At 45.3% G+C, this 25,924-nt stretch overlaps 1 protein-coding gene across 2 annotated transcripts in view; it reads left to right on the top strand.

Annotated features, from left to right (window-relative positions):
• Positions 1-25,924, top strand: part of UNC93B1 (unc-93 homolog B1, TLR signaling regulator) — an 88,373-nt gene that overhangs the window by 7,529 nt on the left and 54,920 nt on the right. The window contains exon 1 of one of the 2 annotated variants that reach the window (XM_073597074.1): positions 2,263-2,415. The exons of the other annotated variant lie outside the window; for it this stretch is intronic. The gene's annotated coding sequence lies outside the window, so the exon portion shown is untranslated. Of the gene's footprint in view, positions 1-2,262; positions 2,416-25,924 lie in introns of those variants that run through there. 2 annotated transcript variants of the gene reach the window in all.

Genomic DNA, 25,924 nt, shown 5'->3' with positions numbered 1-25,924 from the left:
CATCTAGATCTCTGATTTTACTAATTAACAGGTGGGTTTTAATTAGGCCCCCTTTGCTATCTTGCAAAAGTATCTACAGTATTTGGCAGGAGAAAGTAATAGATATGTTTGGGCGTCTCCTTTATCTTCTTTGTATTATGAATGGTTTCTCTTTGTGAAGCATTGTAGTATCAGTGAAAAAGTGAACATATTCTCAGATTCTGATTGGATAAAAGGAACGTCTTTACAGTGCACTATTGTTAGGGTTTGTGGAATTTAGGTCAGTGTGTGTCCCGTGTGTACAGGCTAGTTGGATCAGTCATATCCATCCATTCTGCTGTAGAGTTTTTTCTTTTTAAAGAGTCGGTCCATATTTCCGTAATGCTGACCACTGTAAAGGGGGGCATTCTTCCAACTGACCACCAATATATGAGGGATATTCTTCCAGCTGGCCACCACTGTAATGGGCGCATTCTTCCAACTGGCCATCATTGTAATGGGGGCATATTTGTAACAGACCACCAATGTTAGGAAGGCATTCTTCCAACTGATTACCAATATATGATGGGTTATCTTCCAGCTGGCCACCACTGTAATGGGTGCATTCTTCCAACTGAGCACCAATATAAGAGAGGGGCATTCTTGCAACTGACCTCCACGTTAAGGGTAGCATGGTTTGAACTGACCACCACTGTAAGGAGGACATTCTTCAAATACCACCACTGTAAGAGGGATATTTTTCCAACTGTAAGGGGGGCATAACTGACTTCCACAATGGGGGGGGGTTTCCAACTGACCTCCACTGGAAGAGGGCATTTTCCAACTGACCACCAATATATGAGGGGTATTCTTTCAGCTGGCCGCCACTGTAATGGGGGCATTCTTCCAACTGGCCATCATTGTAACGGGGGCATATTTTTATTGGACTACCAATGTAAGGGGGTGCAGTCTTCCAGCTGACCACAATTGTAAGGGGTGCATTCTTCCTACTGAGCACCAATATAAGAGAGGGGCATTCTTCCAATGGACCTGCACTGTAGGGGGGGAATTTTTTCAACTGAATACCACTGTAAGGTGGGCATTTTCCAATTGACTTCCACTGTAAGGAGGGCATTTTTCTAACTGACCTCCACTGTAAGGGGGCATTTTTTCAACTGTCTACCAATATATGGGAGGCATCATTCCAACTGGCCAACTCCTGTAATGGGGGCATTCTTCCAACTGGCCAATACTGTAATAGGGGCATTCTTTCAATGGACCACCACCATAAGAGGGGGGCAGTCTTACAATTGACCATCATCGCAAGGGATGCATTATTCCAACTAAGCACCAATTTAGTCTTCCAACTGACCACCACCGTAGGAGGGGCATTCTTCCAACTGACCTCCACTGTAAGGGGGGCATTCTTCCAACTGACCTCCCCTTTAATGCCCCGTACACACGATCAGAAATGCCGCCAGCAAAACTCCGATGAGAGCTTTTGGCCAGAAATTGCAACCGTGTGTATGCTCCATCGGACTTTTGCTGGTGGAATTCCCGCCAGCAAAAGATTGAGAGCAGGTTCCCTATTTTTCGGTCGGAAAAAGTCCCTATCCGAAAATGCGTTCGTCTGTATGCAATTCCGACGCGCAAACAACCACGCATGCTCAGAAACAATTCAACGCATGCTCGGAAGCAGTGAACTTCATTTTCACGGCTCGTCGTAGTGTTGTACGTCACCGCGTTCTTGACGGTCGAAAGTTCAGAGAACTTTTGTGTGACCGTGTGTATGCAAGGCAAGCTTGAGCGGAATTCCGTCGGAAAAAACATCCAAGATTTTTCCGACGGAAATTCAGTTCGTGTGTACGGGGCATAAGGGAGCATTTTTCCAACTGACCACCACTATAACGGGAGGAGGGCATTTTCCCACCTGACCACCAGGGGCCTTCTTTCAACTTACCACTGCTGTAAAGGGGAGGGGGTGCATTTTTCCAACTAAACAGCACTATGAGCTGTAATTCTTCTAACTGACCATCTATGTAAGAAGGGCATTAGTCCAACTAGCTATGAACATAAGGGGCATTTTTCCCAATAAACTGGTTTTAGTAGAGGTTCCCCAAGACTTGGAAATAGATTTAAGTGTAACTTTGTGGTAAAAAAGTAAGGGAGAAAGGCTGTTTTAATTTGAGTTTATATATTTTATTGTGGCCAATTCAATTTGTCACTTCAGAGGACAGAGAAAAGAGGAACAGCAGCAGGGAAGTGAAAGTAAATCAGCCCTGCAGTATGTTGTATTGATAGAAGCGTAGGGATTTCCCACTCTGAGTATGTACTCCTCCTCTTTGCACCCTCCTCCCCTGCTCTGGCTTCCTCTTCCTCAACAAGGAAGAGGTGATTGTATTCGTATTAGTACGACAAACTTTGCCACCAGCCCTGGAGACCTCTGATCCAATCAAGGTACCGTACTTATCTGATCAATGGCCGCTTAAGACTTGGGGGTGAGCTGCCTGCAGTGTGATAATGGGGGGGTGACAGGTGGCCTAAGCTGCTGGTTGTTGAGGCTACATTTAAGCTAGCCTCCCATGTTCAGGTTATTTAAATGTAGAAAAAATTATGTGTAAAGTATACACAAACTTTTGCCTGGGTCAAGTTTTCCTGCATTTAAACGCACTTGTCTTTATGCGCGCTTACGTGCGTTTAGACCCGTTCAGAGTATCTCATCTGCCTCTTACCTAAATATAGCTAAAGGCACCGTCTGAATTATACCATTAAAAATCATCATATGCATTGACATGCCTTTAGACACGCCCTATAATCGCAGGTTTGTAAATGCCAGTGCGAATGGAATGGCACCTAAGGGGTTACAGAGCCCTGGAACAGCCAGATGGCCGAACAGTTTTATTTGTAATTCGCTGTCTAATATTTTTTTTTTTTAATTGTAACCCCTTCATGACGAAGATAAAACCATCCTTCATTCTTTAATACAGTTTTGGAGTTTTTGTAAAACTATATCATTGCAACTACCTACTGTATCCAGGTAGATTATAACGCTTTTTTTTAAAGGACAAATAAGGTTTTCATTTGGTAGTAAATATTAATGGATATCTTCAGTTTTTTTATCATCAAAGGAAAACTGGCACAAAATAGTAAAAACAAATATCATTTTTTTTAAAATGTAGCTGTATATTTCTTGCTGTTACCAAAGAACAACCCAAAATAAATTCTCGCGCCCCTGAAGATCGCAGCGATACCACATATTTGTATGTTATTTGTAGCCATAGTACGGCTCAGAAACAATAGTACGCATTTTGTTTTGTTCTTCAATCCTACCCAAACTACACTGACCCCGACCCCAACCTTTGACCTTAACCTTGGCTCTAATGCCAACCCTGACACTGACTTAGATCAAACCCTGATCTAGCTATTTTTTTCTATTTTATTATTATTATTATTATTATTATTAATAATAATAATATTAGTAGTATTATTATATAACATACACTGCTTTGTTTATATTTTTCTCCTTGAGCAAAAAAGAAAAAGATACAATATATCTATTTCTCCATTCAAGAGGAGAAAAAACACAGGGATGTCTGTCATAGCCAATCAGATGCTAGCACAGCGATCAGGTGATTGTGAACCAGACCTCCTGATTGTTGGTATGAGATTCGGGACTCTCTGCTCCAGGACCGCTGATAAGGCAGTACAGCCAGCCCTCCTGTACTGGGCCCAGGCCTCATCAGTTCAAAAGGGGGGACCAGGCACCTGCCGAGCTGTAGGGCTGGCTGTACTGTCTTATTGCTGACAATTGTGAGTCTTGTGCAGTGCTGCAGGCTTCTACTTTTCTTTTCTTTCCTCCGGCTGCACTACAGGGGGGTCAGCTCTAGTATCTGCGCCCTATTCCCCCTGCTGTCTAGGATCCCTGTGTGCCCCTTTTTTCCACCACAGTGCTGCTGTTTTCCCTCCTCTCCTGCCAGCAGCTGCTGAGAGCACACAGGTGGCTCACCATCCTGAATGAACACAGTGAGTGATCGTTACCAATCGCTCACTGTGGGGATGCAGATTTTGCCTCCGTGCTGCTTATTCACTAATAGGTCTTGTTCAATGGGAGTATAATTTCTGCAATGGCTGCAAAGCACAGCATTGTGGCCGTTGCATTTGAGCAAAAATATCAATTGATATTTTCGGAGGAAGGGGGGCCCTGTCAGGTAGGCTGTACAGGGCCCTGTGGTTTCTATGAGCAGCCCTGCTCAGCTCAAACACACGCACACATATATGCAGCCCCACGGATAAAGTCCTGCTTCTGTGAGGTGCATACATGAATACACTTGGTATGAAGGTGTTAATGTATGGTGTGTTCTGTACTTTCCCGGATGCTTACCATGATCTTTATGTGTTGCTTCAGCAGGGCTGGTCCAAGACAGCCTGGGTCCAAGAATGGAATGCTGCTCTCCCCCCAAAAAAAAAAAAATCACGCCCTCCAATAGACACCCACATTCATTATTTTATATCATGATAATTAAAACTAAAATTAAATTTATCAGTAATTTTATGACCATCTAAAGTCACTGAAAGCTCCGCTGCTGGTGTGCATTGTATGACACAGTTCTGACACCCCAATCCTGGTGCATCACACTATTTACTTTTTTTATTCTCACAGCAATTTTTTAAAAATGTCCAAGTGACATAGAGCTCTAATTACCATGGCGGCATCATAATGCTGTGGTTCGCAGCACGACCCGCTGCACAAAAAAAATGTAGAGCATGCATTTTTTTTTTCAGCGCACACCACAGCAACTCTTATGGAGGGGCAAGGATTCTTCATTTTTGGGCTAAAAGATGTCCCTCTTTCATATCTCCAAAGTTTTGCAGAAGAGACACCATTGAGTGACATGCTGGAGAACTGAACACTTTTAGTAATGCGGAAGTGGAGAAATTTTGCTGTTCTAAAAATATCGCATTTTTGTGACGTCAGTTCACATTTCAGAGAGGAACGGAAATCTTTTTTTTTTTTTTAAATATACTAAAGAAAGAAAATCGTCCAAATTTGTATTTGCATTTAAAGTGAACCTGGCAGTGAGACTAATAAGTGAACCAGTTATGCAGCCATAGGCCAAGTACAGGGTTAGCTGAGTGTATTTATGGCGATACAAATACACTGGGTACAAGTGTCCAAAGAAATGTATTGCTATAAATAAAAACGCAATTATTTATGCATTAGGTCTTTTATTAACTTTAATTTTATTTTTTAAAGTGGTAGTTACATATTTAAATAGTTACATAGTTAGTAAGGTTGAATAAAGACACCAGTCCATCCAGTTCAACCTGAGTGAGTGTGGGTGGGTGTCTACAATTGTCCCTATCCCTGTACATTGTATCTCATTAAGATTCTCATCTATTATATTATTTATTTATTTAAGGTACCCATCAATTTAAGCAGCGCTCCACACATACATTGCACACTCACATCCGTCCCTACCCTCAAGGAGCCCACCAGGGGCGTTGCTAGATCTGCAAAAGATCTGGGGCTAGAGCCCATAGCAGCACTCACCAACCTTTTTGCAGGCCCGGGGGGGGGAATGGGGCACACGGTAAGCAACTTTTTGCGGGCAGTGGCTGGTGTTGGCGCTTCAATCATCACGGCACCATGGTAATATGGTGTCAGGTTGATTGAAGTGCATTATTTCTATTATTACATTGTAATATAAATTTAAGTGGTTCCACTCACCATAATGCGGAATCGGTGGGAGTCACTTGCCACCGTCACCTGCCACCAGATGTGGCTTGTCACCTGCCGATATTTGCGGATTGTCACTTGCCATGCCAGCCAGTGCCACCAAATGTGCATTGTCGCTGCATTGGTGGCAGGCTGGCAGCACTGGTCCATTTAGTTCTGAGTGAGGGCAGGAGAGCGGTTATGCGGGGTGGGCAGTGAGAGATGATGTCATCTCGCTGCTCCCTGCCACACCTCAACATTGAAGAGGCCCGCGCTGTGATGGCGGAAGAGTGGTGATGCATAGTGGGCAGAGAGAGATGATGTCATCTCTGCTCATCTGCCCTTTCGCTTCTTTCATTCGCCTGCCCGGCTCTCTCATGCAGACGCCCACCTACCGCACCCGCAGCCCGGCTGCAAAGATGCCATGGCCCGCTAGTTAGGCAGGGACCCCTGCAGCAAGAGACTCAGGGCTATGAGCCCCATATTCGGGGCTATAGCCTCAATAGCCACCCCCTAGCGACGCCACTGGAGCCCGCAATCCAAGGTCCCCAACCCACATTCATATACTAGGGCCAATTTTGGACAGAAGCCACAGCATGTCTTTGGAGTGTGGGAGGAAACCGGAGTACCGGGAGGAAACTCACGCAGTGCACTTGTACCTACAGGTAAGCTTACAATCAATGGCGGATGATGTCACCCGTGATGCTCTGCTTTCACGGCCAAACAGTATGCTGCGGAATGCAGAGTGCCATGCCACGACTGTTAGTCCTGCACACATGCACAGGAGTGATATCATCATGGCCCAGCCATTCAAACGGCAGGAGCCCGTAAACCCGGAAGGAAGGAAGACCACTGGAGGGCTTCCTTTCTAAAGTAAGTTTGTCATAATATGCTAATATGCAGCTAGGGTTGCCACCTGTCTGGGATTAACCCGGACAGTACGGGTTTTGAAACGTGTCCGGGTCTCTGGCCGCCTGAGACCCGGGCACATTATTCAGACCCGCTGGTGGCTCCCTGTGCGGCAGGCCTTGCCTACACAGGCGGCCCTCTGATTAACTTCCCTGGCAAATCAGAGTAATGGAATGCCCGCAGCTTGTGTGGGGTATCTTCGTTCCCGCACGCCACCCGTGAGCTCCACTTTTTAAGGCAGGGCAGACCCAACACCTCTCCCCGCTGTCCCCAGCTGCAGGACTCATACACAGTGCAGAGAGAGTGCTGTGGAGTGAACTGAACTCACCCCTCCTCCTCCTGCTGTGTTGTTTTCCTGTGAACACAGAGAAGGAGGAGGGGAGGAGAAGGCTCACCACGCTGCTGGACTGGGATCATCTATCTGAATTAATCCACAGTGAGTCTTCCAGAGGATGGGGGGCATGAACAAGAGGGTGAGGGGGGAACTAGCCTACAGTAATTTGGGGGGGATATCTTCTAGGGGGCACTTTAGAACCCTTTCACACCGAGCCGCGGAGGGGCGTTGGCGGTAAACCGCGCTTTACCGTCGCTTTAGCAGCGCTATTCGGCCGCTAGAGGGGCGGTTTTAACCCCCCGCTAGCGGCCAAAAAGGGGTTATACTTGCCCGCAAAACGTCGCCGGTGGTATCGCAGCACTGCCCCATTGATTTTAGTGGGGAGCAGCGGTGAGTTCACCGCTCCTTCACCGCTTCAAAGAAGCTGCTGGCAGGACTTTTTGTGATGCCCTGCCAGCGCACCGCTCCAGAGCCGTTTTTTTCAGGTGCTATACAGGCACTATTTTTAGCGTTGTAGCTCCTGAAAAACGCTGGCAGTGTGAAAGGGGTCTTAGTACCTGTGCTACAAGGGGGCTTGGATATGAAATCCACCCCCCTTAGCACATATCCTCTCCTCCCAATATTAGAGAGATGATGTCTGCCACAGAGGGGGTGGCCCTTGGCACCCCACAAGAGATGTGGAAAATTGCTCCAGGTGCCCATACTAGTGCGCCCCTTCCAAGCAAGTTAGTGGAGCAAAGTGTGGATTCCAGGTCACAGGGCAGGTTCACACTATGAAAACACAGGAACGCGCCGTGCGTTCTGTGCGACTCACATGTGACCTGGGTGCAATTTCAGCCCAATTATGTTTGCAGTCTCTGATCATCTCCTGTATCATGTCCGCACACTCTCTGACCATCTCCTGTACCATGTCCACACACTCTCTGACCATCTCCTGTATTATGTCTAGGGTCTCTGACCATCTCTTGTATTATGTCTGCAGTCTCTGACCATCGCCTGTATCATGTCCGCACACTCTCTGACCATCTCCTGTACCATGTCCACACACTCTCTGACCATCTCCTGTATTATGTCTGCAGTCTCTGACCATCTCTTGTATCATGTCTGCACACTCTCTGACCATCTCCTGTATTATGTCTGCAGTCTCTGACTATCTCCTGTATCATGTCTGCAGTCTCTGACCATCTCTTGTATCATGTCTGCACACTCTCTGACCATCTCCTGTATCATGTATGCAGTCTCTGATCATCTCCTATACTATGTCTGCAGTCTCTGACCATATCCTGTACTTTGTCTGCAGTCTCTGACCATCTCCTGTATCATGTCTGCAGCCTCTGACCATCTCCTGTATCATGTATGCAGTCTCTGACCCTCTCCTGTACCATGTCCACACACTCTCTGACTATCTTCTGTATTGTGTATGCACTCTCTGACCATCTCCTGTATCATGTCTGCAGTCTCTGACCATCTCCTGTATCATGTATGCAGTCTCTGACCATCTCCTGTACCATGTCCACACACTCTCTGACTAGGGGTGCAATGGATCAAAAAACTCACGGTTCGGATCGTTCCTCGGATCAGGAGTCACGGTTTGGATCATTTTCGGATCAACAAAAATAAATCTCCCCCACTGTAATATCCACGTCATCTCCCCCACTGTAACATCCACGTCATCTCCCCCACTGTAATAATATATTAGCAGGGTATTGCCAGAGTATTGGCAGAGTATTGCCAGAGTATTGGCAGGGTATGGCAGAGTATTGGCAGGGTATGGCAGAGTATTGGCGGGTATTGGCGGGATTGGCAGAGTATTGGCTGACTATTGGCAGGGTATGGCTGAGTATTGGCAGGGTATGGCAGAGTATTGGCGGGTATTGGCAGAGTATTGGCAGGGTATTGGTGGGTATTGCAGAATATTGGCAGAGTATTGGCAGGGTATGGCAGAGTATTGGCGGGTATTGGCAGAGTATTGGCAGGGTATGGCAGAGTATTGGCAGAGTATTGGCAGGGTATTGCAGAGCATTGGCAGGGTATGGCAGAGTATTGGCACCGTTGCCATCCGATCTCTCCCCTTCACTGTACAGATCAGTACACAGAGGGGAGAGAGGAACCGGCGTCATGACATGACGCCGGTTTGTTTACAAGTGATTGCTCTGTCATTTGACAGAGCGATCACGTGGTAAACGGCCGCCGGGTGTTCCATGATGGCCGCTGCTCCGGAGCTAGGCCGAAGCCGCTGCCTTTCCTAAGGCCGAGGCAGCGGCGCGCTCCGCGGAGCGCATGTGTACCGATCTGAACAGGGTGAACCGTTCGGATCACGGATCAGTGACGATCCGTTGCACCCCTATCTCTGACCATCTCCTGTATCATGTCTGCAGTCTCTGACCATCTTCTGTAGTATGTCTGCAGTCTCTGACCATCTCCTGTACCATGTCCACACACTCTCTGACCATCTCCTGTACTTTGTCTGCACTCTCTGACCATCTCCTGTATCATGTCTGCAGTCTCTGACCATCTCCTGTACCGTGTGTATCATGTCTGCAGTCTCTGACCATCTTCTGTAGTATGTCTGCAGTCTCTGACCATCTCCTGGCTGTACCATGTCCACACACTCTCTGACCATCTCCTGTACTTTGTCTGCACTCTCTGTCCATCTCCTGTATCATGTCTGCAGTCTCTGATCATCTCCTGTATGATGTATGCAGTCTCTGACCATCTCCTGTACCATGTTCACACACTCTCTGATCATCTCCTGTACTATGTCCACACACTCTCTGACCATCTCCTGTATCATGTATGCAGTCTCTGACCATCTCCTGTACCATGTCCACACACTTTCTGATCATCTCCTGTATCATGTATGCAGTCTCTGACCATCTCTTGTACTATGTCCACACTCTCTCTGACCATCTCCTGTATCATGAATGCAGTCTCTGACCATCTCTTGTACTATGTCCACACTCTCTCTGACCATCTCCTGTATCATGAATGCAGTCTCTGACCATCTCCTGTACCATGTTCACACACTCTCTGATCATCTCCTGTACTATGTCTGCACACTCTCTGACCATCTCCTGTATTATGTCTGCAGTCTCTGACTATCTCCTGTATCATGTCTGCAGTCTCTGACCATCTCTTGTATCATGTCTGCACACTCTCTGACCATCTCCTGTATCATGTATGCAGTCTCTGACCATCTCCTATACTATGTCTGCAGTCTCTGACCATCTCCTGTACTTTGTCTGCAGTCTCTGACCATCTCCTGTATCATGTCTGCAGCCTCTGACCATCTCCTGTATCATGTATGCAGTCTCTGACCCTCTCCTGTACCATGTCCACACACTCTCTGACTATCTTCTGTATTGTGTATGCACTCTCTGACCATCTCCTGTATCATGTCTGCAGTCTCTGACCATCTCCTGTATCATGTATGCAGTCTCTGACCATCTCCTGTACCATGTCCACACACTCTCTGACTAGGGGTGCAACGGATCAAAAAACTCACGGTTCGGTTCGTTCCTCGGATCAGGAGTCACGGTTTGGATCATTTTCGGATCAACAAAAATAAATCTCCCCCACTGTAATATCCACGTCATCTCCCCCACTGTAATATCCACATCTCCCCCACTGTAATAATATATTAGCAGGGTATTGGCAGGGTATGGCAGAGTATTGGCGGGTATTGGCAGAGTATTGGCAGAGTATTGGCTGACTATTGGCAGGGTATGGCTGAGTATTGGCAGGGTATGGCAGAGTATTGGCGGGTATTGGCAGAGTATTGGCAGAGTATTGGCAGGGTATTGGTGGGTATTGCAGAATATTGGCAGAATATTGGCAGAGTATTGGCAGGGTATGGCAGAGTATTGGCAGGGTATGGCAGAGTATTGGCAGGGTATGGCAGAGTATTGGCAGGGTATAGCAGAGTATTGGCAGGGTATTGCAGAGCATTGGCAGGGTATGGCAGAGTATTGGCACTGTTGCCATCCGATCTCTCCCCTTCACTGTACAGATCAGTACACAGAGGGGAGAGAGGAACCGGCGTCATGACATGACGCCGGTTTGTTTACAAGTGATTGCTCTGTCATTTGACAGAGCGATCACGTGGTAAACGGCCGCCGGCTGTTCCATGATGGCCGCCGCTCCGGACCTAGGCCGAAGCCGCGGCCTTTCCTAAGGCCGAGGCAGCGGCGCGCTCCGCGGAGCGCATGTGTACCGATCTGAACAGGGTGAACCGTTCGGATCACAGATCAGTGACGATCCGTTGCACCCCTATCTCTGACCATCTCCTGTATCATGTCTGCAGTCTCTGACCATCTTCTGTAGTATGTCTGCAGTCTCTGACCATCTCCTGTACCATGTCCACACACTCTCTGACCATCTCCTGTACTTTGTCTGCACTCTCTGACCATCTCCTGTATCATGTCTGCAGTCTCTGACCATCTCCTGGCTGTACCATGTCCACACACTCTCTGACCATCTCCTGTACTTTGTCTGCACTCTCTGTCCATCTCCTGTATCATGTCTGCAGTCTCTGATCATCTCCTGTATGATGTATGCAGTCTCTGACCATCTCCTGTACCATGTTCACACACTCTCTGATCATCTCCTGTACTATGTCCACACACTCTCTGACCATCTCCTGTATCATGTATGCAGTCTCTGACCATCTCCTGTACCATGTCCACACACTTTCTGATCATCTCCTGTATCATGTATGCAGTCTCTGACCATCTCTTGTACTATGTCCACACTCTCTCTGACCATCTCCTGTATCATGAATGCAGTCTCTGACCATCTCTTGTACTATGTCCACACTCTCTCTGACCATCTCCTGTATCATGAATGCAGTCTTTGACCATCTCCTGTAGTATGTCTGCAGTCTCTGACCATCTCCTGTACCATGTCCACACACTCTCTGACCATCTCCTGTACTATGTCTGCAGTCTCTGACAATCTTTTGTACCATGTCTGCACACTATCTGACCATCATGTATGCAGTTTCTTAACATCTCCTGTACTATATCTGCAGTTTCTTACCATTTCCTGTAGTATGTCTGCAGTCTCTGACCATCTCCTGTAGTATGTTTGCAGTCTCTGACCATTGCCTGTAGTATGTTTGCAGTCTCTGACCATCTCTTGTATCATGTCTGTAGCCTCTGATCATCTCTTGTATTATGGCCGCACAGTCTCGTAGTCTAATATAGGATGAAACAAGAGGCACCAAGCTGGAGCCCAGAAAGGACCATCTGACTGAGCCCTGCACGGTGCACCTGAGTGGTGGTCAGTGACAGCATAGCAAGGCCAGTCTGAGGTGGGATCACTGATGTAGGGGGCAGTGAATACAGTATGGTAAAGGGGCACTGATATAAAGGTTACCCCTTATATCAGTAACCCCCTCCCACCTTACCTTAGTGCATTTACTGTGCGGAAGGTGCTCTATGGTGACCAGAGTCCCCCCCCCCCCCACAGAGTTTCCATTTTAAATGCAAGTTGGAACTCTGTGGACAATTACATAAACGGGAACTCTAATGTAAAGGGGAATGCAGTGGACTCTGATATAAGGTCCCCCCTTACATCAGAGTTCCCCCATACACCATACATACAGTCCTCACCACTCCCCCTCCCCACCATACACTATCTATATCTATATGTATATATATATATATACGCCAGGAGACCTCCCCCACCGCCCAAAATTACACTGGGAGGCTCCCCACCAAACATTACACACTACGTATACACTATATTGTACATTACACACTACATATACACTATATTGTACATTACACAGGCCTGCACTATATGCAATTGGCTACACCCACTGTTCACTGCTGCGTGTGCCACATTACTACTCCCCTAGGGCACACAGAGGTGTCCCAGGTATTTTACAATCTCATAGTGTATGCTACAAAATAAATGCCAAGCCCCGCTGAAGTGTTCGAGTTTGGCTCAAAGAAAAGGTGGCAACCCTATATGCGGCGCATACTAGTACATTATGGCATAAACCTGAAGGGGGCCCAGATTTTTTTTTCGAGTCTACTACCACTTTAAGTGTTTGTTTTTCCATTTTTGTATTTTTCCATTTTTTGTATTTTAACTTTCACTGCGGCCATTCAACACATACTGTATTCCATCCACTTCACCTCTCAGTCAGCGAAGAGAAGTACAATTGTTAAAGCTGAACTCCAAGCAAACGGATAAACATATTTATTATAATATATTTTATGTTTTTTTTTTTTTTAACCTGACAAAAGAGATGTATTTCTGTCCCCCCAGTCCTGAGGTGCACACAGCCCTTCCAGAAAGCACAACTAAGCCGATTACCTGACTTTTCTTTGCTATAGTTCAGCAACACAGCCTGGTCATCACCCAAGCTCCAGCCGGTGACTTACCAGTAGAGTTGGATGAACCGTTTGGCCCAAGCATGAGTTTGGGCCGAACCTTGGCTGTTTGCTGTTCGACGACCACCCCAATTATCGGCAGTTTATTCGGCCCGCCAAATGACCACAATGCACTTTGCCACCGCACAGTGCATTGGAAGTCCTGATTGGCTGAAGCAATGAAAGCTTTGCCCAATCAGAGCACACAGCACTGTCAGAGACTTGATTGGAGAAAGAAATGATGACTCAATCCAATCATGGCTCATTGCTCTTAGTCCCGCCTCACAATATAAAAATATTCTTTCCATAGCAGCCATTTGTAGTGTGATATTGGCGTGGAGAGGAATAGAACAGGGCTCTGTTCAGTGCTACTAGTGAGTTAGTGTGCTATTGCTTGCTAGTGTGATTCTATTGTCAGTGTAGAATCTCAGTATATTATGAATCTAGTGATAGTGCAGTGCGAGTGTAGTATGATCATTCATTTTTACTTTAGTGTCAGTTTTTGTGAGTGTAGTGTGACCATTAATTTTTACTTTTTTTTTTTTTTTAAATTCTTTTTATTGAAATTTTCATTTATACAGTAACTACTGGGCCGCCAGCATGGCAGGGCCCAGATTTGACCACGCAGGGCCCAGCAATACCTCTTACCCTTAATTCCCTCCCCCCCCTCCCTCCCTGAGTACCTCCCCCCCCCCCCCCCCCTGTCACAGCCCAATTCTATTAATGATAATCAAATATTCCTAAGTCTCTTAAGGCATGAAGTTATTACACCGCCGAGTCAGAGTGATTTACACATTATATTTCCCCCAGTCCGTCATCTTCTATTTATTTTCACTTATTCCTGCTTTGAATAATGTTTCCTCTTAACGATAATTTACCATCAGCCAGCCCTCATTTAGACAGTATAATCATACGTTCACCCTATTGTACTCTCATCTCCATACCATGCCTGCCATACCTTGACAAATTTATTTTTACATCCTCTAGCTTGATATGTATATTTGTAAAAGGGCATCATATTATTTACCAACTTCTTCCAAAAAGCGACATTTGGTGCTTGAGAATCTTTCCATTTTAGTAGGATGGCCTTTTTTGCGTAGAAGAGCAGGATAGTAAGCAATGTTCTTAATGCTCTGGTCTGTACCACCTCCTGTACTAAACCCAACAGACACACCTTGATGTTTAATGGAATAGGTATTGCGAGAAGGTCCGAAATACATGAAAGGACCTCCCCCCAATATCCTTTTATTAGTGGACAGTCCCAGAAAATGTGGCTAGCATCAGCCGGGGAGAAGGTGCATCTCCAGCACTCATCCGATGCCTGCCCAAAAATCTTTCTTAATCTTGCCGGAGTATAGTAACTCCTGTGAAGGAATTTGAATTGAATCAACCTATCCCTGGCTGACACCAGATGTTTAAACGGTTGATCCCATACTTCCTCCCAGTCCTCTCCCTGAAGCTCAGGGACTTCCATTTCCCATTTACTTCTGGTCTTTGCTACAGCTTTTGGTGTAGTTTTGAAAAATTCTTTATAAGATTTGGAGAGGGGTTTGTCCAGAGCCTCCTCCGATAACATTGACTCAAGAGTGGACGGAAAAGATTCTACTTTACGGACCTTGAATTGTGACTGATAAGCATGCCGAAGTTGTAAGTAACGGAATAGATAGGCATTTTCCAAGTTGTGTCTTGCCTTTAGCTGGGGAAATGTCAGAAGATCGCCGAGGGCTGTTATGTCACCTAGTGTCTTAATCCCTTTAATTGCCCATATCATAGGATCAGGTAAATTATAGAAGTGCTGTAGCATAGGATTCATCCACAGCGGAGTTGTGGGTGAATGGCCCAGAAAGCTCGGGGATGCCAAATGAACCGCCATCTCCCAAGCTTTTATCGTGGCCTTCATGGTTGTAGTCAGTGGCAACTCAGACTTAAGCCCCCTAAATAGTGCCATACGCAGGCTTTCGTAAGCCCCAAGGTGTGCAGCTTCCAACACCGTAGCTGCATCCCCTTCATCCATGGTCAGCCATCTACGAGCAAAAACCATCTGCCCTGCCAGATAGTACTTGTGCCAATCCGGCAGAGCCAGACCCCCCCCGTCTCCTGGTTCCTGGAGTACCTTAATCCCAATCCTGGGTGGCTTTGGAGCCCATAAAAAGGAGCTCACAATACCGTCCAGTTGACGAAAAAGGGATTTTGGGATCCACACTGGAGCATGTCTCAAAAAATATAAAATCACAGGCAGGACCTTCATTTTGAGTAGGCTGATCCTGCCTATCAAGGACAGTGGAAGTCTGGACCATGCCTGTGTCTTTTGTTTGAGAAATGCTATCAGTGGGAGAATATTAAGGGAGATGTAATCATCTATTTTTGCTGTGATCTTTACCCCCAGATATTTCATAGTAGTTACCCATTGTAGTGGCATATCCGGGTCAACCCCATTCCTTGCTCTATCATCTAAAGGGAGTATTGAAGACTTGTTCCAGTTCACTTGTAGCCCGGAAAACCTGGCAAAATCGTCCAAGATTTCCAATACTACTGGTAATGAATTTTTCGGGTCTGATAGAAACAAGAGCATATCATCCGCGTAAAGTGCAACTGTTTCGTGGATAGTGCCTACTTTGATATCCTGTACCCTCCCGGATACCCTCAAGGCAATGGCCAATGGTTCTATTACTAGGGCAAAAAGGAAGGGGGACAGAGGGCACCCCTGCCTTGTGCCCCTTCCTATCTCAAAAAACGGAGACACTCTCCCGCCCATGCGGATCGCCACCTTGGGGTTACTATAGAGCAGTGAGACCCACTTCCTAAATTGCGGTCCAAATCCCATGACCTCCAATACCTTACTCATAAAGTGCCAATCTACCGAATCGAAGGCCTTAGCTATATCAAGGGATACTATTATTTTAGATTCAGAGTCTGTGGGGGGGAGTTGTAAATGAGTAAACAGTCTTCTAAGATTTGTGTCTGTCGATTTTCCTGGCATGAAGCCAGTTTGATCTATATTAACTATAGTCTGTATAACCTGGGCCAATCTCGTTGCTAGGACTTTGGTTAAAATTTTTAAGTCGGTATTTAGTAGGGCGATAGGGCGGTACGATGCGCATTCTGTCAAGTCTTTCCCAGGTTTTGGCAGGAGAATCATATATGCTTCCATCATAGAGTCAGGTAAGGAGGAGTGCTCTAGACAATGTTCCAATAACCAATTGAACCTATTAGCTAGTTGTTCAATGTTCGCCCTATAGAAGTCTGCGGGTATACCATCCGGTCCCGGCGCCTTATTGGGAGGGAATGCACACATTGCAGCCTCTATTTCCTTTATTGTTATTTTGGCCTCCAATATATTGCAGTCCTCCTCCGATAAACTGGGTATCGGTAGGTTTCGCATTACATTGTCCAACTCCTCTCTGTCATATGGAGGAGTGGGAGAATACAGCGATGAAAAAAAATCCACAAACTCCTGCATAATAAGTACCGGATCACCGACCAATATCCCATTCCTATCTTTAATAACCGGAATGTGAGCCAGCGGAGAGTAATCCGCCACTAGCATGGCCAGGAGCTTGCCATTTTTGTCTCCCTCTGCAAAAATTTTATGTGCCCTTTGAGTTTCCTCTATTTTTGTCTGACCTTTAACCTGCAATGACAGACGTCTTCTGACCTCTAGTAGGGATTCATACAATTCATACAATCCTGTCATTCTCTTCCTGTTGTATATTATTATATTCCTCATTTTCGTTTACCCTGGCCGTCTTAATAGCCGATATGGATTCCCCCCTGACTACCGCCTTAAAGGCATCCCAAACCACTGGAGGCTCTGCCGTATCAACATTGGATTGCCAATAGTTTTTTGTCACCTCCTCCAGCTGAGCCGCGACCTGTTCGTTTTGCAACCACTCGGGAGACAGGCGCCAGGACCCCCCTCCTCCCCCCCGCTTAACGGTCATGGTGAGAAGGAGGGGGTTGTGATCCGACAGGCCCCCAGCCAGGTATTCTATACTAGACACATACTGTAACATGATGTTGTTACCAAAAGCCAAGTCTATTCTCGCTGAGGAACCATGTGCTGTTGATATGTGGGAAAAACATCTATCTGCTGGATGTTTCCATCGCCACAACTCCTCCACTCCGACTGTGGAGGCCCAACTCTTTAGGTCCCCCGAGCTTGCCCTGCTTGGGTTGGAGGAGTCCAAGGCCGCATCTAGCACAGCATTGAAATCCCCCAACACCACCATGGGCAGGTGTAAAAATTGTGCCAGTCTTGTTACCATGTCATAGAGAATTTGAACCTGGAAGGGTGGAGGTACATATACCGCTATCAACAACATTTGACTGTTGAAAATGTCTATAATCACTGCTGCGTACCTGCCCCCTGGATCAGTAACTATATGGTGAATGGTACAAGAAATAGATCTGCTAATGAGAATTGACACCCCTCTCGCAAACGTAGAATATGTGGAGTGAACCGCTCTTTGGATCCACCTTTTGCGTAAGGCCAACACTTTACTACCCTCTAGGTGGGTTTCTTGTAGAACCACTATGTGAGGTCTGTGATGTTTCAAGTACTGAAAGACTGAGGCCCTCTTGAACTTGTTGTTGAGTCCCCTGACGTTCCAGGACACAATATTAATTTTATCTGTCATATTTTTCTCTCTGCACAGATCTAATCTTGGGGAACATCAGGGGACCCAAACTTCTCCCCCCAACGGTGCTTTCATACTCGTAAACATCAAGAGCTCTCTATACCATTTTGACAACTCATACCCTTGGGCTGTGACAGAAAAACCTTCCCCCCCTGCTATTATACCAGAAAAAAGTCCCCATCTGAACTCAAAAACAGTTCTGGTGTGTAGCTTCATCCCAAAAAAACAACAGAAAAACTTCTTGTGGAATCTGGTCGTTGCGATCGACAGTTCTGCAACTCTGTGACTGATCTTCCTGTTTCCTCTTCGCTCCTTTTCAAGAGAATTTTGGAGCATCCAAAAAAGCAAAATAAAAATAGAAAAATAACTTTAGCATACAAAAAAAAATTAAAGTACCTCAGCATAAGGTGGGGACAGAGCCTTCCTTCCTTACAGCAATGTAGAGATCTTCCTTGGTATCATCCTCCTTCAGTGAATAATGGCGGTTAACATAGGCTGTTTCCCCAGATTTCTCCGTCACACCAGCATTCGGTCCTTGTTTACCTCGTGATGTTTTGTCCCACAGGTCTTTTATCAGGCTGGATCTAGGCTCACCTTAGAGGGACTCCAGGGTAAGAAAATATACCTTTGGGATCTGTCATCATATATGCCGGGATGTTTGTGATTCATCTTGCTCTGTATTACCCAGTTTGCTGGATAGTTAGGGTGATAACTCGTGCCACAAAATAACGCACAACAGGTGCAACTTGCAGTTCAGGTAAGATTGAATTCAGTTCTCTGTATGATTAGGGGAGTTCCTTGTCTAGCCAGTCACTGGCCTCTCCAGGATCTTCAAAGAATTTCACGCTTCCCTTATGTTGGATCCTGAGCTTGCTCGGGTATAACATACTGTATTGGATCTCTTTGTCTCTCAATCTTTTGCGTATGTCATTGAAAGATCTGCGTTGTTGCTGTGTGGCCGCCGAAAAATCCGGAAAGAACATCACTCTTGCATTTTCATATTTCAGCTCTGGAACTTGTCTGGACTTGGCTAAAATCATATCCCGGTCTCTATAGTTCAGAAACCGAACCAACAGGGGTCTAGGGTATGCTCCCGGCGGTCTGCGTCCTGTTGGTACTCTATGTGCTCTCTCAACCACATAGGTGGGGGGTAAATCTCTCAGTGACAGGAGTTGTTTGAAAAAACTTTCAGCAAATAGAACAGGCTTGTCTCCTTCTGCCCCTTCAGGTAGGCCTACCACTCTAATATTATTCCTCCTCTGCCGGTCTTCTGCATCTATGGCTCTACGCTGCAAGGAGAGCACCATATCCTTCAGTTCAGCTATGTTTGCCCCCTGAGAGTGTGTGACATCTTCCACATCAGAGACCCTTGTTTCCACCGTGGTGAGCCGCCCCCGGATCTTGTCTAGATCATGCCTTATTAAGGTACATTCAGAGGATAGGTGGTCTATCCTTCCCATAAGTTCCGACTTACTGGTGTTTATGGCATCTAGGATCGGCCGGATTATGGCATCTGTGTCCACAGCCCCCTGAGACTCCTCCGTTTGGTCCTCAGTGAGTTCCATCTCCGCAGCTTCTCTTTCCGACGCCATCTTTCCTGAAGTCAGCGTGGCGCGCTTTGCCGAGGTCCGTGCTGGCAAGATGGCGGGGGCGGGGTCTTTCGTTCCGTCCTTCTTAGAGCGGGTATGGCGTTGATCATATTCGGCTTTCTGCTGCTTCTTTGCGGACGCGGAAGGCATCTTTTTGCTCCTGCCTGCTTCCCCCACCCGATAATCAGGTTGGATTAGGAAAAGGAATGCTCCAAATAGACGGATTTTCTCAGGATAAGCGGAGCCTCTAAGAAACGCTTGTTGCCTTGATCACATCCGGCCACGCCCCCCCCATTAATTTTTACTTTATTGTCAGTTTAATTTGTCAGGGCAGGTCTCCTGCAGTACAGTGCGTTACTGCACGTTTGACGCAGTATATATCAATGCGTTACTTTACGCTTTAACGCAATATATTTGAGTGCGTTACTTCATGTTTAACGCAGCTTATTTGAGTGCGTTACTACACGTTTACCGTGGTATATTTGAGTGCATTCCTGCACGTTTAACGCAGTATAATTGAGTGCATTCCTACATGTTTAACGCGGTATATTTAAGTGCGTTACTGCATGTTTAAAGCAATATAAGTGCGTTACTGCACGTTTAATGCAGTGTATACCAGTGTGTTACTGTACGTTTAACGCAGTATACAGTATCTCACAAAAGTGAGTACACCCCTCACATTTTTGTAAATATTTTATTCTATCTTTTCATGTGACAACACTGAAGAAATTACACTTTGCTACAATGTAAAGTAGTGAGTGTACAGCTTGTATAACAGTGTAAATTTTCTGTCCCCTCAAAATAACTCAACACACAGCCATTAATGTCTAAACCGCTGGCAACAAAAGTGAGTACACCCCTAAGTGAAAATGTCCAAATTGGGCCCAATTAGCCATTTTCCCTCCCCGGTGTCATGTGACTCGTTAGCGTTACAAGGTCTCAGGTGTGAATGGGGAGCAGGTGTGTTCAATTTGTTGTTATCGCTCTCACTCTGTCATACTGGTCACTGGAAGTTCAACATGGCACCTCATGGCAAAGAACTCTCTGAGGATCTGAAAAAAGCATTGTTGCTCTACATAAATTGTTGCTCTACATAGGCTATAAGAAGATTGCCAAGACCCTGAAACTGAGCTGCAGCACTGTGGCCAAGACCATACAGCGGTTAAACAGGACAGGTTCCACTCAGAACAGGCCTTGCCATGGTCAACCAAAGAAGTTGAGTGCACGTGCTCAGCGTTATATCCAGAGGTTGTCTTTGGGAAATAGACATATGAGTGCTGCCAGCATTGCTGCAGAGGTTAACGGGGTGGGGAGGTCATCCTGTCAGTGCTCAGACCATACGCTGCACACTGCATCAAATTGGTCTGCATGGCTGTCATCCCAGAAGGAAGCCTCTTCTAAAGATGATGCACAAGAAAGCCTGCAAACAGTTTTCTGAAGACAAGCTGACTAAGGACATGGATTACTGGAACCATGTCCTGTGGTCTGATGAGACCAAGATAAACTTATTTGGTTCAGATGGTGTCAAGCGTGTGTGGCGGCAACCTGGTGAAGAGTACAAAGACAAGTGTGTCTTGCCTACAGTCTTGCATGACACTCCCACTACCCTGGTGGTGGGAGTGATATGGTCTGGGGCTGCATGAGTGCTGCCAGCACTGGGGAGCTACAGTTCATTGAGGGAACCATGAATGTCAACATGTACTGTGACATACTGAAGCAGAGCATGATCCCCTCCCTTCGGAGACTGGGCTGCAGGGCGGTATTCCAACAGTATAACAACCCCAAACACACCTCCAAGACAACCACTGCTTTGCTAAAGAAGCTGAGGGTAAAGGTAATGGACTGGCCAAGCATGTCTCCAGACCTAAACCCTATTGAGCATCTGTGGGACATCCCCAAACGGAAGGTGGAGGAGCGCAAAGTCTCTAACATCCACCAGCTCTGTGATGTCGTCATGGAGAAGTGGAAGGGGACTCCAGTGGCAACCTGTGAAGCTCTGGTGAACTCCATGCCCAAGAGGGTTAAGGCAGTGCTGGAAAAAAATGGTGGCCACACAAAATGTTGACACTTTGGGCCCAATTTGGACATTTTCACTTAGGGGTGTACTCACTTTTGTTGCCAGCAGTTTAGACATTAATGGCTGTGTGTTGAGTTATTTTGAGGGGACAGAAAATTTACACTGTTATACAAGCTGTACACTCACTACTTTACATTGTAGCAAAGTTTAATTTCTTCAGTGTTGTCACATGAAAAGATAGAATAAAATATTTACAAAAATGTGAGGGGTATACTCACTTTGGTGAGATGCTGCATATCAGTGAATTAATGCACATTTAACGCAGTACATTTGAGTGTGTCACTGCACGTTTAACATAGTATGATTGAGTGCATTACTGCATGTTGATTGCAGTATATATCAGTGCATTACTGCACGTTTAACGCAGTATATATTAGTGAGTTACTCTACATTTAACGCAATATATATTGGTGCGTTACTGGACGTTTAACGCAGTACATTTGAGTGCATTATTGCACGTTTAACGCAGTATATATCAGTGCGTTACTGCATGTTTAATGCAGCATATTTGAGTGTGTTACTGCACGTTTAATGCAGTATATATCCGTGCATTACTGCACGTTCAACGCAGTATATATCAGTGCATTACTGCACGTTTAACGCAGTATATATCAATGCGTTACTGCACATTTAACACAGTATATATCAGTGTGTTACTGCACGTTTAACGCAGTATACTTGAGTACGTTCTTGCACGTTTAACAGAGTTTATTTGAATGCGTTACTGTACGTTTATCGCAGTATATTTCAGTGTGTCACTGCACGTTTAAAGTAGTATTTTTGAGTTTGTTACTGCACATTTAACACAGTTTATTTGAGTGTGTTAGTGCACGTTTAAGGCAGTATATATCAGTGCGTTTGCGCATGTTTAACGCAGTACATATCAGTGCGTTAGTGCACGTTTAATGCAATGTATTTTAGTGCGTTACTGCATGTTTAACGCAGTATATTTCAGTGTGTTAACGCAGTATATATCAGTGCATTAGTGCACATTTAGCGCAGTATATTTCAGTTTGTTACTGCAGTTTAGCGCAGTATATATCAGTGCATTACTGCACATTTAATGCAGTATATTTGAGTGCGTTACTGCAGATTTAATGCAGTTTATTTCAGTGTGTTACTGCATATTTAAAGAAGTGTATATCAGTGCGTTACTGCAGTTTAACGCAGTATATTTGAGTGCGTTACTGCGCGTTTAATACAGTATATATCAATGCGTTAGTGCACGTTTAGTGCAGTATATTTCAGTGCATTACTGCACGTTTAACGCAATACATTTCAGTGTGTTACTGTACGTTTAATGCAGTATATTTGCGTGCGTTACTGCACGTTTAACACAGTATATATCAGTGTGTTACTGCACATTTAACGCAGTATATTTGAGTGCGTTACTGCACTTTTAACGCAGTTTATATCAGTATGTTACTGTGCGTTTAACGCAGTACATTTGAGTGCGTTACTGCACGTTTAACGCAGTATATTTACATAGTAGGTGAGGTTGAAAAAAGACACAAGTCCATCAAGTTCAACCTATGTGTGTGATTATATGTCCGTATTACCTTGTATATCCCTGTATGTTGTTGTTGTTCAGGTGCTTATCTAATTGTTTTTTGAAAGTATCGATGTCCCCCACGGAGACCACCACCTGTGGAAGGGAATTCCACATCCTTGCCTCTACGTAGTTTAAGGTTAAACCTTTTTTCTTCTTATTTTAATGAGTGGCCAAGTGTCTTGTTAAATTCCCTTCCGCAAAAAAGTTTTATGCTTATTGTGGGGTCACACAGTACGGTATTTGTAAATTTAAATCCTATCCCCTCTCAAGCGTCTCTTCTCCAGAGAGAATATGTTCAGTGCTCGCAACCTTTCTTCATAACTAATATCCTCCAGACCCTTTATTAGCTTTGTTGCCCTTCTTTATACTTGCTCCGTTTCCAGTACATCCTTCCTGAGGACTGGTGCCCAGGACTGGACAGCATACTATAGGTGCAGCCGGACCAGAGTCAAATCCCTTTTTTAATGCATGCCAATATTCAGTTTGCTTTGTGAGCAGCAGCTTGGCATTGTATGCCATTGCTGAGCCTAACATATACTAGGACCCCCAGGTCCTTTTCCATCCTAGATTCCCCCAGAGGTTCTCCCCCTAGTGTATAGATTGCATTATTTTAAATTTCTACACATTAAACCTCATTTGCCATGTAGTTGCCCACCCCAGTAATTTGTTCAGATCTTCTTGCAAGGTTTCCACATCCTGCAGAAAAGTTATTGCCCTGCTTAGCTTAGTATCATCCGCAAATACAGAGATTGAACTGTTTATCCCATCCTCCAGGTCAATTATGAACAAATTAAATAGGATTGGTCCCAGCACAGAACCCTGGGGGACCCCACTTCCCACCCCTGACCATTCCGAGTATTCCCCATTAATCACCACCCTCTGAAATCGCCCTTGTAGCCATGTTTCAATCCATGTACTCATCCTATGGTCCATGCCAAAGGACCTTATTTTGTACAGTAAACGTTTATGGGAAACTGTGTCAAATCCTTTTGCAAAATCCAGATATACCATGTCTACAGGCCTTCCTTTATCTAGATGGCAACTCACCTCCTCATAGAAGGGTAATAGATTGGTTTGGCAAGAACGATTCTTCATGAATCCATGCTGATTACTGCTAATGATACTGTTTTCATTACTAAAAACTTGTATATAGTCCCTTATCATCCCCTCCAAGAGCTTGCATACTATTGATGTTAGGCTAACTGGTCTGTAATTCCCAGGGATGTATTTTGGACCCTTTTTTTAGATATTGGTGCTACATTGGCTTTTCTCCAATCCACTGGTACCATTCCAGTCAGTAGACTGTCAGTAAAAATTAGGAACAATGGTCTGGCAATTACTTGACTGAGTTCCCTAAGTACCCTCGGTTGCAAGCCATCTGGTCCCGGTGATTTATTAATGTTAATTTTCCCATGTCTGATTCTAATTCTGTCCTCTGTTAGCCATGAGGGTGCTTCCTGTGATGTGTCATGAGGATAAACACTGCCGTTTTGGTTACTAAAGCCCCCCGATTCCCTTGTGAAGACGAGGAGAAGAATAGATACAATACCTTCGCCATCTCCCCATCTTTAGTAACCAGATGTCCTTTCTCATTCTTTATGGGGCCAATATGGTCTGTCCTCCCTATTTTACTGTTTACATACTTGCATTTCTTGGGATTTTTTTGCTCTCCTACGCTATGCGTCTTTCGTGTTCTATCTTAGCCGCCCTAATTACACCCTTGCATTTCTTGTTGCATTCTTTATAAAGTCTGAATGCTGATGATGATCCTTCAACCTTGTATTTTTTGAAGGCCTTCTCCTTTGCTTTTATATGCATTTTTACATTGGAGTTAAGCCAATGGATGCACTGGCTAATGCCCTTATTTAATATGCTCTTAAAGCAAACCCATCTCTCCTCCGGGTTCTTTGTTCTTAAAATGTTATCCCAATTTATGCCTTCTAGCAAGGTTCATAGTTTAGGGAAGTTGGCTCTTTTGAAATTCAGTGTCTTTGTATTCCCCTTATGTTTCCTATTTGTGTGATTTATACTGAAGCCAATTGATCTGTGATCGCTGTTTCCTAAATTGCCCCGTATTTCCACATCCATGATCAGGTCTGTATTATTGGTAATCAGTAGATCTAGTAACGCTTTATTTCTAGATGGTGCATCTACCATCTGACCCATGAAATTGTCCTGCAAAACATTTAGGAACTGGCGAGCCTTAGACGAATGCATAGTTCCCTCTGCCGGGTCTATGTCTGGATAATTAAAGTCCGTCATTATGATAACACTTCCCATCCTAGCTGCTAATCCAAATTGTGATAGGAAGTACGTCTCCCCCTCCTCTCTCAGGTTAGGGGGTCTATAGCCAGTATTATTTTCCCTTTAGCTTCATCCCTTTGGAGCTCTACTCATAAGGATTTCACCTCCTCCCTAGCTCCCTTAGTGATGTAATCTCTCCCATTCACTTGAGAGCTGTTAAACTAGGTCTCAGAAATTCCCACAAAATCCAGATCCTCCTTGTACAACAGTATCTCTAGTTCACCCATGTTGTCTGCCAGGCTCCTGGCATTGGTGAACATGCCACGTAGTTTAGACCGGTTGCATACTATCCTCTTATTGGGTGTTCCGAGATTGCAACTAGGACTTGTTACTATACTTACCTTGGGTTTATGTGCTTTAGTCAACCTACAGCTACTGCCCCCAATACTACCCTCTGGAATATATTCCGCGCTGACTATCTCTACCTCTGGAACCCCCCCCCCCCTTCGCCTAGTTTAAAAACCCTTC

Source organism: Aquarana catesbeiana, linkage group LG08 (genome assembly GCF_042186555.1).
Source record: "Aquarana catesbeiana isolate 2022-GZ linkage group LG08, ASM4218655v1, whole genome shotgun sequence".
In the NCBI taxonomy this organism is placed as follows: domain Eukaryota; kingdom Metazoa; phylum Chordata; class Amphibia; order Anura; family Ranidae; genus Aquarana; species Aquarana catesbeiana.
The sequence above is the reverse complement of the archived record's forward strand: the minus strand, read 5'-3'. Positions and strand labels throughout refer to the sequence as shown.